The sequence below is a fragment of the Mastigoproctus giganteus genome, chromosome 10, assembly GCF_048544385.1.
Source record: "Mastigoproctus giganteus isolate SK-2022 chromosome 10, ASM4854438v1, whole genome shotgun sequence".
Lineage (NCBI taxonomy): Eukaryota > Metazoa > Arthropoda > Arachnida > Uropygi > Thelyphonidae > Mastigoproctus > Mastigoproctus giganteus.
Genome location: NC_143584.1, coordinates 148,319,861 through 148,332,962, shown reverse-complemented (window position 1 = coordinate 148,332,962; position 13,102 = coordinate 148,319,861).

Below are 13,102 nucleotides of genomic sequence, written 5' to 3'. Positions count from 1 at the left end.
CTCCAATTCAATTGTTTATCAGCAATACAAATTTTTCTTTCTGAACTGATGTTCAAATGAAAACGATAGTCTGACACATATAATGCCCATCAACAAACTTTAACAGCCTTACCATGCTGCACAATGCTATAAAACCATCCGTATCTTTTCCTTCTCTGCACTAAAGACACATTAACCCCTCTAGAGCCATAAAAAATCCATATAACAACACAGACAACATAAAACCGATGAAGATTTTAAAAGTACACGAGGGTATCTAGCATTTATGGCTGGTATTTCCTTCAAAACTACATTCCATCTATTTTTAATGGAAATTTAGTATTTCATAAACAAAGAACGAATAAATTTTTAGGTTTTATGAATCGCTTAGTAGTAGAAGAACAACAAAAACTTTCAAAGAACTTGTATCGAAGTTTTAAGAGCGAACAGAATTTCTTATTACCGAATCTTAAGACATTTGCTACACTACTTTCTGACTAATCCCGCTATAGCTGCATCTTTCTGAGCAATCAAGACTGTGTGCTTTTTCTTCTGCAGTCGCTGGCTAAAAGTTCGCTAATGATCTTTGGTATCCTTCGTTACAGCGAACAGTCATTGCCAGTTCGCTTTGGCGAGTGAAACTTTTACACCATCCTCCCTCTCGCCTCTTCCTTGTTAGATCTCGATGATTTCAGGAAACATTAGCAGAGAAGAGGAGCGGACTCACTTAGAGTAACATCTACCTGTCTACTGACTTGTTAGCAATCACTTTCTCTCGCAGTTAACTCTTGACTCGGCCTAAATTGCTGTGGATTGAGAAAAATCTTTTAAATGATTAGTAGTTGTTATAAATTTCACACTTTGGAAAGAGCGAAGAGGATAGGAGTAATTGCAAAATAGATGTAGCTATCCTTAAGATGCTCTTTTTGGATTGAATTTTTCATATGTCGTGTAAAGTTGGATTCAGACTGCAGTAATATCAGATGGTTTGTTTTTATGTGAGGTAGAAAAACCTTACGCCCTCTGTCGTATACAGACTAACTCAGTACTAGTAAAAAATTCCTAGAAAAAGAGACGGCATGCTTCATTATCATGTTTGTGCACGCAAAGACATAGACTGATAAACGTGGTCACTGATTGATTTGAGCGTACCCGTTGACCAGTTGTTGGTTAAGGGAAAAAGGATATAAGGGGTTAGTTTCCTCAGCTGCCTTGAGGCCAATTCCCTACAACCAACCCTTCATACCTATTAGTTGAATCCTATGCTTTTCCAGGAGCATGAATTGGTTGACAGGTGAGAAACTAGAAGAAAATTACTGGCGCAAAAACCAGGTTTCCCAATCCTCAAACAACCCATCCTGCTAGAACAGCATGGGTGTCGATAGCCTGAAAAAAGATTGTATGTCTTATTTTTTTTCTTTTCTTTCAGTTTGTGTTAATAATAAATTTCTTCCTCGTCGTACTCAACATGCAACCAACCAACTTCAGAAGACGTCCCCCCCGCCCCCAAAACGTATTTTACAAGTATTTCTTTACATCCCTCTTCCATACTAAAGGCCTTTCAGGTAGCATTGTGGTTAGGATCCATGATGTGGGAAATGAGGTGGTTCGATCCCATCATAAAGGAGGAATTTTAATGGTGTGCGCTTGGATCCCTTCCCAACCTGGTAACTCAGGTTTTTATGAAGCAAACCGACTATAAACATATATACAATTCACTGGCATTATATACAGACATCTCACGACCTTAGTTATTTGGTTCAAAAATAAACGCCCTTTTAACTACCATCCTACACGCTAATTAAGTCACATTTGGTACCATCCCTTAGTCAGGAGCGTCAAGAACCGCCACGTGTCCTGCTGAAAAAGTCTCCCTGGGCCAGAGCGCTTTACCATATCTGTACATACCCTCACATGCGCAGCCATATTGTTTGCTTCTAAAACATAGTGATCTGAAATAGATATGACTTCGTTTGTTATTGACTCAACCTGCATAAAAATCCTACCAAATTAGAGTGTACAATATTAAGTTAAACATACCGTATAAAATTAATACGAGTATAAGTTTTATGCTTCACAGCTCACATCTGGATCTCTCACCATGCTCTTGTAAAAATTAGTTTCCACTATACTGTTTTAGGTTTCTCTGGATCCATTTTAAGATTAAAACACTGAAGACCATTTGTTGGGAAGAAGAATTTTCCCGCACCGTCTAAATTAAAACTGAGTTTTTGTTCTTCACCATTAATTCTCCTTTGCATCACCCGAGGTTGAGTTGTCGAATTTCCAATTTTGGAGCATCCCTTCTATCAAAGCTAGAGTTAACATATTTTTGTTGTTATGGTTTTCTTCCAGTGTGATACCTAAGTTTACATCCAGTATAGCACTTGAGATAGTAAACGGTTCCCAGAAATCCTCTTTAGCTGTCTTAAGAACCCCTATCCTATCCCTAGGTAGACCTTGGGATGGGATAGGGGTGCCGATGACCATTTCTGTGGTGCATAAAGCGGAATTGGAGTAACAACGCATTGCATCATTAGATTGGGCTTTCTGTGGGCCATAAGATCCTGTCTAGCGATCCAGAATTCTACAATATCTTCTGTTATATAAATTCAAAGAGAGGCATGGAATTTTCATCCATCCATTTAAGCCCCAGTTCGAAATGCGAGGACACTTTTTTGTACTCCGATGCCTTTCACAAAAATTATAATTTTTTCATTTAGTTACAAATGAATTCAACCTAGGTAGTTTTCCAGTTTCCCTACTGTATGTTTTTCCCTCCTCGTTACAATGAAATGGCATTTCTTCTTCTTTAGGAGTATCAAAAAAAATTGCAAATCATCCTCACAGGCAATGAATATTTAATAGTTTTGGGCGAAAGAGGGGACAGTTGTCACTGAAAAAGATTGTGGACAAGACCAAACCCAGCGAGACTCTTTTAGTTACATGATTGGTTGCTGTTCTATTCCCATTAATGACCGTAACTTGTCTTTCCTGGAAATGTTTGTTGGCTTGCTTAAGATACTTCCTGCTATTTGACAGTACTCCTTCAGGCTTACTGTCAGTTTGGGGCAGGGCCGTTATCAGAAGCTGATGTAACATACAAAAAAATGACATACAGCTTCTGTATTCGTAGTAGTGTTTTCGTTAAATTTGTTACAGCCAGTCTTCGTGGAATAACGGAGTGAACCTACTGTTATCTGTCCCCAAAGAATTGCTGATTGATGGTTCAGGATTGTCTTTTCGAACGCGTTTTGGAGAGTGCATCCAATGACAATGGGCCTGAAGAATTTACTGGATTTAACGTAGATTTTTTAGTAGAATTTGTTCCACTTACGTATAATAAGTTTCAAAAATATCTTTTCCATAATTTCGATAACACCTTTTTATATTCTTTAGTAAAAGTGACGGAATAGGTTATGTGTAGGTTGTGGGCACATTTTGATCATGAAATAACAAACTAAGTTTATGCATTACCAACATGAACTAGTCTTTCAGTTTAAACAACATTTCTCAGGACCAATATGCGAAACGTTCAATAATACACTTATGTGAATTGTTCAGTTAATCCCTTCAAACGATAAAGAAATTAATTAACTGAAAGATCGGTGATACGAGCATGTAAGACAGCATTGTTTTTTGAACTTTTTTTCACTTTCTGAGTTTCTTCACCACCCTCGTCTGCTGGAATGTTGAAAAGAGGTCTGCCCCCGCTATGGTGTTATGCTGATGACATTACGATCCTCCTACCAGTGAGGACCCTGTGCTTATCACAAGACTAATCAGTTTGAAGCCTGAAGAGATGGCGGTACGAATGTACCTCAACCAATTCTTAAAGATAAATCCAGAGAAATCAGAATGTACTGTGCTCCCACATTCAACCCACCCTCTTGGATTCCCCGATCCCAAAAGGAGTAAGGACACTGAACTTTGGGTTATATTCAACCCCAAACGTCCTTTGCGCCTCATATGTTAACGAAAAGGACACTAGAGTAAAACACATCAAGAGTTTCTTACTCTACAATGCTATACATCGCTGGTATATGGATATCAAACTGCCACAATCATAATCAAATTGCCGTTTGCTTCTTAAGCGGGCTACTACCATATATAAGTTCCTTCTCCTCAACACAGAATTAGAAATGATCAAGTCGCTCAACATGAAGAATAGCAATTGGTTGTACCTACAGACAGGTGCTCCTTAGTCTGTCTTCCATTGAGCCTAGCGTACCTTGCAAATAAGGTCCACCCTGCTTCTCTTGTTCAAGCTTTTGGTGAAGACCCAGCCAAAGATTTCCTCCAAATAAAAGCTATATCGGTTCCATCGTGCTACATACGCTAGTGAGACCACAGTCGCTTCGCGGATCTCTTCGAATTTTGTACTGTGCAACTGAAAAACTTAGTACTATGTGGGTTACACATAGCACCAGGATTTGCATGACGTAGAGCATCTAATTGATCTCTATGATATATACAAATATTTATATTTCACGTTTACATTTCAAATTCCCCATGGCAATTTTCATTTTATATTTCTCTATACTAGTACTTTATACAAGATTTCATTTATTAATCCAAAAGCATTTCTTATCACCACGTGGGTACCTTAATTTCTGACAACTTTAGCCGTGAAAACCTGCATTGAAATTTACTCCATGCATAAGTTAAAGTTGTAATAAAGATTTCTTCTTAAAGATTGACAGAGGTTAATCCCAACGGATTAAAATGAGATTATTCTACAGATAATACGATTATATGAAATTAATCTACAGTGGAAAAGGACTGGCAAGATCAATCCACACCAGTAGATTGACTAATTAAGAATAACCTAAAATATACGGTATTTATTTCTCTTAATAAACTTAAACGTTTTCATTTTATGGTGTCTTTAGACCAAGTCTCGAAAAACTTCTTACCAATACGATTTGAATTTAGAAGAATAATTCTTTGAACTCTTCCCTACCTTCAGATAGAATCAACGGGTAAATGTAAGGAAAATTTTTAAAGGTGTTTCCCTGAGACATTCTATGAAAACATTCTTCTACTATTTCTGAATAATGCAGAGGTCTCACGAGATCTGGTTGGCAATTCTGTTGAGTATTATGTTAGATAGCCATGACTTCGATAGATTTGCAGTTTTTGCTCCCAAAATGTGTACAATACAGAATCAAATCCGGACATAATCCAACCCAATTCATGTGGGCAAAGTCTACTTTTCTCCTACGAATCATAGAAAGAATCTCAATATTTAAAAACCATTAACGTAAAGCAGCTACGAAACACACAGGATTTTTTGAACTTACTTGGTTTCTCTTGAATGAAAATCGAAGTCGGCGAATGGAACAAGAACATTGGAAAAACTATAACCGATCGATAGAACTTCGTAAATCTTTCATGGCACAACGAAACTGGAAGGTAGTTTCGTGTATACATTCGTTTATCAAAAAAAAAAAAAATATATATATACATAATCTTTTTTTGAAATAAATAATTAAAAGTAAAATGCTTGAATGGAAAGGTAAAAAAAGTGTCCCAGATCAGATTAATGCCATCAAATTATTGACTAAACATTACATCAGTCTGTAAAATAAATTTCAACGGTATGTAAGATGAGGAATTGAATAAAAGTGTATAAAGTACCATATCCTACATTAAAAACATTCCAAAAGAGCCCTAAGGCATAAAGAATTGAATAATTCTCTCCCCAAACACCACGTATCTTCAAGACATAAATCCTCGCCTTTAAGCCGACACAGCCAACCTCACTCTGTCAGTCTTCAGAGGAAGCCAAAGTCATATTTCTTGATTTTCGACGAGCGAATACTAAGTCACAGCATTTTAAAGACGTTCTCGTTTATGTTCCGGCACGACCAGTGGAATTTACAATAAATCAATCAATACAAATGTTAATCGTATTTTGCACTCACGGGCCATCAACCCCGGTTCACTCAAAGTGCGCGTACTACTGCACTCGCGCATTAATGGACTTTTTGCACTCCGTGGCTGAGTTAGTTGGTCTCAGGCGAAAAAGCCGAGTTTCAGGGAGAAAAAGAAACTATGGTACCTTCGGCTGGGACCGACTAACTCATCCACATTGTGAAAAAGGCCCATAAAAATTCCTCACATCATCGACGGGACTCTAACTCGGGTCTTTTCCAATAGGTATGGGAGGACAGCCATCCTATAAACTGCGTTGACCAACGTGTTATATCTATCTTGTTCTAACAGCAACTTTCAAATATGTCGAGTATTTTACAATCAAGAAGTCCCTCATTTTTGATGACTTAACTAACTCGGCTTTTCACTCATGATCTCTAGAAAAAAAGCTAAACAAGGACCTCAACCTCATCCGGATAGGATTTGAACCCGGACCATTTCCACCGTTGTGGAGAGGATGGTTTTCCCACCACTTTGCTCCCCGCGAAGACATAACTTCAAAATTAAACGAGAACGAAGAATCAAAGAAGCTAACATCGTCCTGCTGACTAAATTCGTCTGAATAATTCAAAGCACCCCTGCAGAAGTTACAAAAAGAAGACAGAAACCCCTTCCAATTTACAAAAAGAAGTGGAGAATGTCCAATGTTGTGATAGTAGTTTCGATGCAGCTGCATAAGTGGGAGAATTTGAGTCGAATCGAATATGGATTTTATGGCGATCGTCGGTCTTACTTTCAAATTCAAAGATTACTTAATCTGTCAAGAAGTAGTTATTCTATTTTGGACTAACAACTGCTTAAATAGAAAAATCCTTCCATTACTTAACTCGACTATGAAATTTGTCATCAGCCCCAATTATCCGCTACAGAATATTGGCCCCTGCAGTACTTTGTCTTCTTCCACCCACTTCCTCTTCTGTGCCTTATTTGTAATATTTCCTGTCTTTTGGCCGATTATATCTTACTGATTAGGAGTCCCTCTTTCTCTCTCTAAATTATATACTTTTTTAAATTCTTGCTTGAATAATCCTGCCTCCTTCTTCTGACGTGAATAGCGAGGATAACCTCACTGAATTTGGGCAATATTTTGAATACTAAACTAAATATCAAAGAACCTACTGAATACTACCTAAGTTCACCTTTAACGTCAGTGCTAGCCAGAAATATGGAGTGGGTTCCATTACGTGTAGAAGTGCCCCTAATAATGCTATTTCATTCCTGTTCGACGACCTTTAGATCCCACGGATTCCTTGGTTGCCGAGTTCTGTCTGTGATGCATTGTTGATCCCATAGATTATCTACTGGATTCATGTCCAGCGATTGTTTGTGCGGTACATTGGGACAGTATCATCATCTGAGTAGAAAGTGGGAAATATGGGCTGAGGCTGGCCGCAAGAAAATAGACCTTCTAGAAAGGATTCAGTGAAGGACAACCAGATTGTCGAGGGTAGAAGGCGCAGACTGTAGCGCTTGGCAACTAGACATCTCGTGGCTATCTAATTGAGGTGTATAAGGGTGGATTTTGTAAAGTGTGTTGTAGATTGTTGGATAAATTTTCAGCCACTGATTGAGGGAGAAAGTTTGGTAAAGTTCAAAATGGGATTGGAACTTTTTCCCTTTCTCTTTTTTCTTTTGACAGATGCAGAATCTACTTCTCTGTCTGCATCATTTATCCATTAATCTGCTCCGTGGGTAATGTAATGTCGTTGAAAACGTTGCTGACCGAAGCAACGTAATTTGCTTGCTTTAGTGATTCTAATTTCAAATGACGTGCTATGGAGAGTAATATGACTTTGTTATAATGAGAGATCATGCGATTTAATGATACAAAAATAAATTTTGATTTTTTTAAATAAAAACAAAGCAATTATTGATATTTATCATAAAACCCGTTTTAAAAACTAACCTTTGCAAGAAACCTTTCGAAAGGAAATGCGATGTCCCGAAGTCCAATGTAATTTAACGAGGTAAGTCCGCATATGACGTCAGAATACGATTATTAGTTCCGGAACATGGCCCACTACAGCAGCACCTTTCATCTCTAATCTAACGTGGCGCAGAACGGATCTGATTAGATTTTCTTTTCCTTTTGGGTACGGCCAAGACGTTTGAAATATTTGGAATGGTGGATGCAGAGCCAAGCGATTTCCCGTGATGCAACTTTTAAGAGACTCTTCAAGTCATTCGATCTTACACTTGCCAAATGATGAATGAGGTATTCCGGATGTGTGAAATATAAAAACTTTTGGACCTAAATGCCTGCTGATAGAATTAAATAAGTTTTTTTAAAAGAAGAAATAATAATAGGTAAAAATAAATAGAAGTACACTTCAGACAAATGGTAGATGAGTATAATGGAATCATGTCAGGACAATATTGGCTAAAGAAAAGTACGATTTCTTATCTTGCCAAATAGAACCACTTGAAAAGCTTCCACAACTGTAAACAGGGCAAAATAGCGGACAAAAACATGTTACAAATCACTTAGCGGGAAGAGAGAAAAGAGGTCCTGGAGCAATGGATGAGTTCTTACAAAAGCCATCATCAAAAAAAGTTCTGTAGAAATAGATAGAAATTCTACTTAATTGAACAAATACTGTCAACAAGACAGATTTGTGAACATTGCTGGGCGATCAATTACATCGTTTGGTAGTGTTTACGATCAATGGAGCTACCCATGGTATTTCGACAAAGTTAGTGGCTGTAGTAAGAGACAACTTTTCATTTCCCTGTTAAGTGTGGGAAGAACGTAGGATGTCGTCATTGATGTGTTCCCTAAAGATTTTGAAGTTGCGGTTAAAGTTTGAAAAACTGACATGGAGTCTCTGGTTATTTTCCTTCATTTTTATCCAACGACAATGATGAAGACATTGATGTTGTTTGAAGATGATATATTGGCCTCCAAGATTGATTCAGTTCATTTAATATATGTTGGTTTTACTCCATCTGTAATCCATAGCAACGTAAGGAAAACTATCTTTCATATTTTCTTCTACTCTTCCGAGGAAAAATTCCATTGCTGTATTTTCTGTATTCTGTAGTCATTTGTTTGTTTTGCAGATGAAAAAAACTACAAAAAATCATATGGAGGTAGAGGCAAGGTAGCATCCATGCCTCTATCTCATCCATTAACTGGCTTGCAATTCTAGCCTCAATTTTATAGTTTTTCATCTATTCTATTCTTGTAAAGGGGGACGCAGCATTGCTCGGTAGCTGCTATTTGAATCCGCCTTTTAAAAATTTAAACCGTGATCCCTAGGGCTACCGGAGCAGCCAGTGAAGAATCTCGTTGCCTCTACTCTGCCAGATAATGTCTGGAAGAAGTACGAGTAGTGTGTATGCGGGGCGGGCATTGCTGAGGCCACGTTATATCAATGAGCTGAGTATATTTTTGCTTTGTGTTCGCCATATCCAAAAATTTCGTTATTTCATACAGCATGTCCACCCCACCCTTTCTTACTGCTGAATACATCATGAACTGTAAAACTAATAGAATAAACTTATCTGCGAAAAGATGTAAACCTTCCAAACACTTTCTTGTTCATTTTTCAACTATACGTGGTCTCAGTTTCAATCTCAATAATGTACATTTCCAGTTAGTCTGCCAAACCTCATTAATTTTTCTGACCGAATCCTAATAATCGGTTGATTCAACCACTGCTAATCTCAGTTTCCCTAATTATCCGAAGTACGATTCCATTCGCTTAAAAGATGGTACTTGCGCATATGTCTGCTCTGATCTTTCCTGTCAGAGACTCAGTAATTTGACTCTCCTCTTTTTGATCTTCTCTGGCTTAAATTCTCTTTGCCCCATTCTGTCAAATTCATCTGTTGCCTCTATCAGTCTCCCAACTCCACTAATCACTTGGAACTCTTTGACTTCTTCTCTTCGAAACTTTACTTTCTCCAGTCCAACTTTACTAACAGTGACGTAATTTTTCTTGATGATTTTAATGTTCACAACACCAACTGACCTTTTTTTTTTTTCTAATCACACGGGTCCAGCTGGTCGAGATGCTGAGGTTTTTGCAATTACTAATGACCTTGCATAGATTGTTCCTTTACCTACCAGACAATTCTAACCACACAGCCAACACGCTTGACCTTTTTCTTATAAACAACTCTTCTAAAGTACAAGTCGAGGTGAATGATATTCTAGGCACCTCAGATCACAACTTGGAAGATGGTCTCTCGAGGCCATTCTTATAACTCGTTTGTCATTACAAAATTGCAAAATGGGTAGATATGTGAGATTTCTTTTCCTTTGTCGAATTTATGTTTCAAATCTTCTGATGTCAGAGTTTGCGCATATCGTGTTCGAGAAATTATTCTTGTAGGGATGAAATCAATCATTCCACATTCCATCTTAAAATCTCGTCCTTTATCTAAACCTTAGTTTTATGATAAATGTGCTAAGGCTGTTCAAGAGAAGAATGTTGCATATCGCAATTGGCATGTATCCAAATCTCCAGGTTCATTTTCTGGGTTCACCAAAGCTCGCAACAATTGTAAAGCAGTTATTAATGAGTCAAAACTAGACTTCGAACAGGATAAGAGTAGAAAACTACTTGTTTCTTGTCCAAATGGTAGTCGAGCATTCTGGTCTCTTGCCAAAGCTATTGGTCGCAACTTTTGCCTATCTGTGTTCCTACCTCGTCAAAACTAGACGGTTCTATTGCCACTTCAGCCTAAGATCAAGCTGACATGCTAGCATCCTACTTTTCTTCCAACTCGTGTATTCATGATCTTGGTAAGCCAAATCCTACCATTCTCAGTGCACCACATTCAATACCTCCGGTGGTCTTGAGTCAAAAGGATGTTAGAAGGATTTTGAACAACCTTGATGCTAAGAAATCTCCAGGTCCTGATGGTATTTATCCACTTGTTCTTAAAACCTTTGCTCCTTAACTTAATCCTGTTCCATGTCGCCTTTTTTTATTCCAAAGGTGTTTTTCCCTTCGACTTGGAAATTTGCTCATATCCAGCCAGTTCCTAAAACCCCTCCCATCATTATCATCCCATTTAACTTATTCTACTCTTTCAAAAATAAAGGAGAACTCAATTAACCACCAACTCTTAAACTATTTAAAAACTTTCCATCGGATTAATCAATGATCACCAGCATGAATTCCGTTAGTGTAGAACCACTGGTGATATTCCTGTTTATGTTGCCCATTTATGAACAAATTAAATGGAAAATTTGGTGAAACTCAAGCAGTTCTCTTGACATTTCAAATGTTTTTGATCGTGTTTGGCTTAAAGGTTTTCTAAATAAGTTCCATCTTCCTGTTTGCCAACCGTTTTTGTAATTGGGTATCTAGCTTTCTCTCTGACTGCTCACTGCGGGTGATGGTAGATGGCTTCCAACTTCTCAACTAATGCGTTGTTTTGCTATCCATTGTTTTGCTGATGATAGCACATTGCATTCCACCTTCCAGTTTGAGAACCCTTGCCCTGAACAAACAGCTTCAACTTCTCGAATACCGCTTCCAATTCCTAAAATGCTGATCTCCAGTGGGACCAAGGTAACTTAGTTAATTTCAATCCTTCTAAGACTCAGTCCTCTTATAATTCGCAAAAGGGATTCTTCTTTTTGCTACTATTTTTATCTGCGATGATACTTTGAGTTCTAGGCAAGATCATGTGTCTCTATCGGGGATTACACTGACTTCTAATCTCCCTAAAGAAAAGAAAAACGCCGTGTGTATCCTGTACGCACGAAAGATGTTTTAATGTTTTAATTTTATGTGAAACCATCCTTGGCTTGGACGAGGTTAAAGGGGTTTAGTATGAAAACAATCCGAACGCGTTTAACATTTTAAAGCATTTATTTTTTTGCCAACAGTTTCATGAATTTGAGGTTACAATACATGTTCAATAGGTAATTTACTTACAATGGGGTTGTGATAGCTGAAATATGATACATGCAAAGAATGTAAATGTCTTTGAAACACGATTCGCAAGCTCTCGAGCCACTTGCGTTCCCAAAATCCATGGGCACTGTCAGAAATGACCACGTCCTAAGGGGAGATCCGACATGGGGTGCATTGTGTAAAATTGGCCTTGGAACAGGATGATACCTTAAGTGTTTATTAAGTATCGATGATATCTGTATAGGCGTAGAGTTCTGCCTCTCTAGCACTACCATGATCTTTCAAAAAGTTATGTACAAGCAGGTCCATGGGTTCCCCCATTAGTGCCATTGTGGCCAATTTGGCAATGGAGGAACTGGAAACCAGGGTGTTTCATCAGTTGGATTTCCCCATGCGATTTCCCCACGATACATTCACCATTATAAAAAAGGGGAAGGAAGATGAAGTGCTCAATTTACTTTACATCTTATCCCCATTTATACAATTTACCTCGGAGGTGGAAACAGCTGGGTCCCTCCCGTTTCTGGATGTCCTGGTAAGCAGAGATGGGCTTAGAATAAAGACAACAATGTGCCGTAGCCAGTATGTTCATTACAGCTCGGCACAGGCTTATCAACATAAAAATAGTGTAGCCAGGGCGTTATTGAATAGGGTGTGTGGACCCACTGTAGTACCCCCGAGGATAAAGAAATGGAAATTTGTAGAGTCACGGCAGACCTCAGCAAGTGTGGGTACCCCCAGAGGGTCTTGGACAAATATATTAATAGGGTAGAGTCCAATCGTAGGGAGTCGCCTGCCCCTGTGGCTGCTGCATACATTCCTTACTATCCGGGCCTTTCGGACCCGTTGTACGGGCATTGCGGGAGTGTCAGATCCGCTGTGTGCAGCTTCCGGGACGGAGGTTGCACACAGTGATGTCTCAAGTCAAAGATCCCTTAGCCTAAGACTCTACTAGTAGTGTGGTCTATGAGACCAGGTGCCCGGATTGTGAGGAGTGTTATGTGGGGGAGACGGGGCAGCGTTTAAAAGACCGTCTGGGGAAGCACATGACCGCTATTAAGACTGCAAACTGTAGCAGAGCATTTCTGGGAGAAGCAACATCGGATCTCCCCTGAGAACGTGGTCATTACTAACCGTGCCCATGGATTTTGGGAACGCAAGTGGCTCGAGAGCTTGCGAATCGGTTCATCCAATCATAATACTATTAAATGGTGTCACTGTGAACACGTAAACTTTGACAATTTAACGTTAAAGATCTTGTCGTTTACTGATGAACTCGTATAAAGTATCTTGCATGGTAAATAGATGATTAC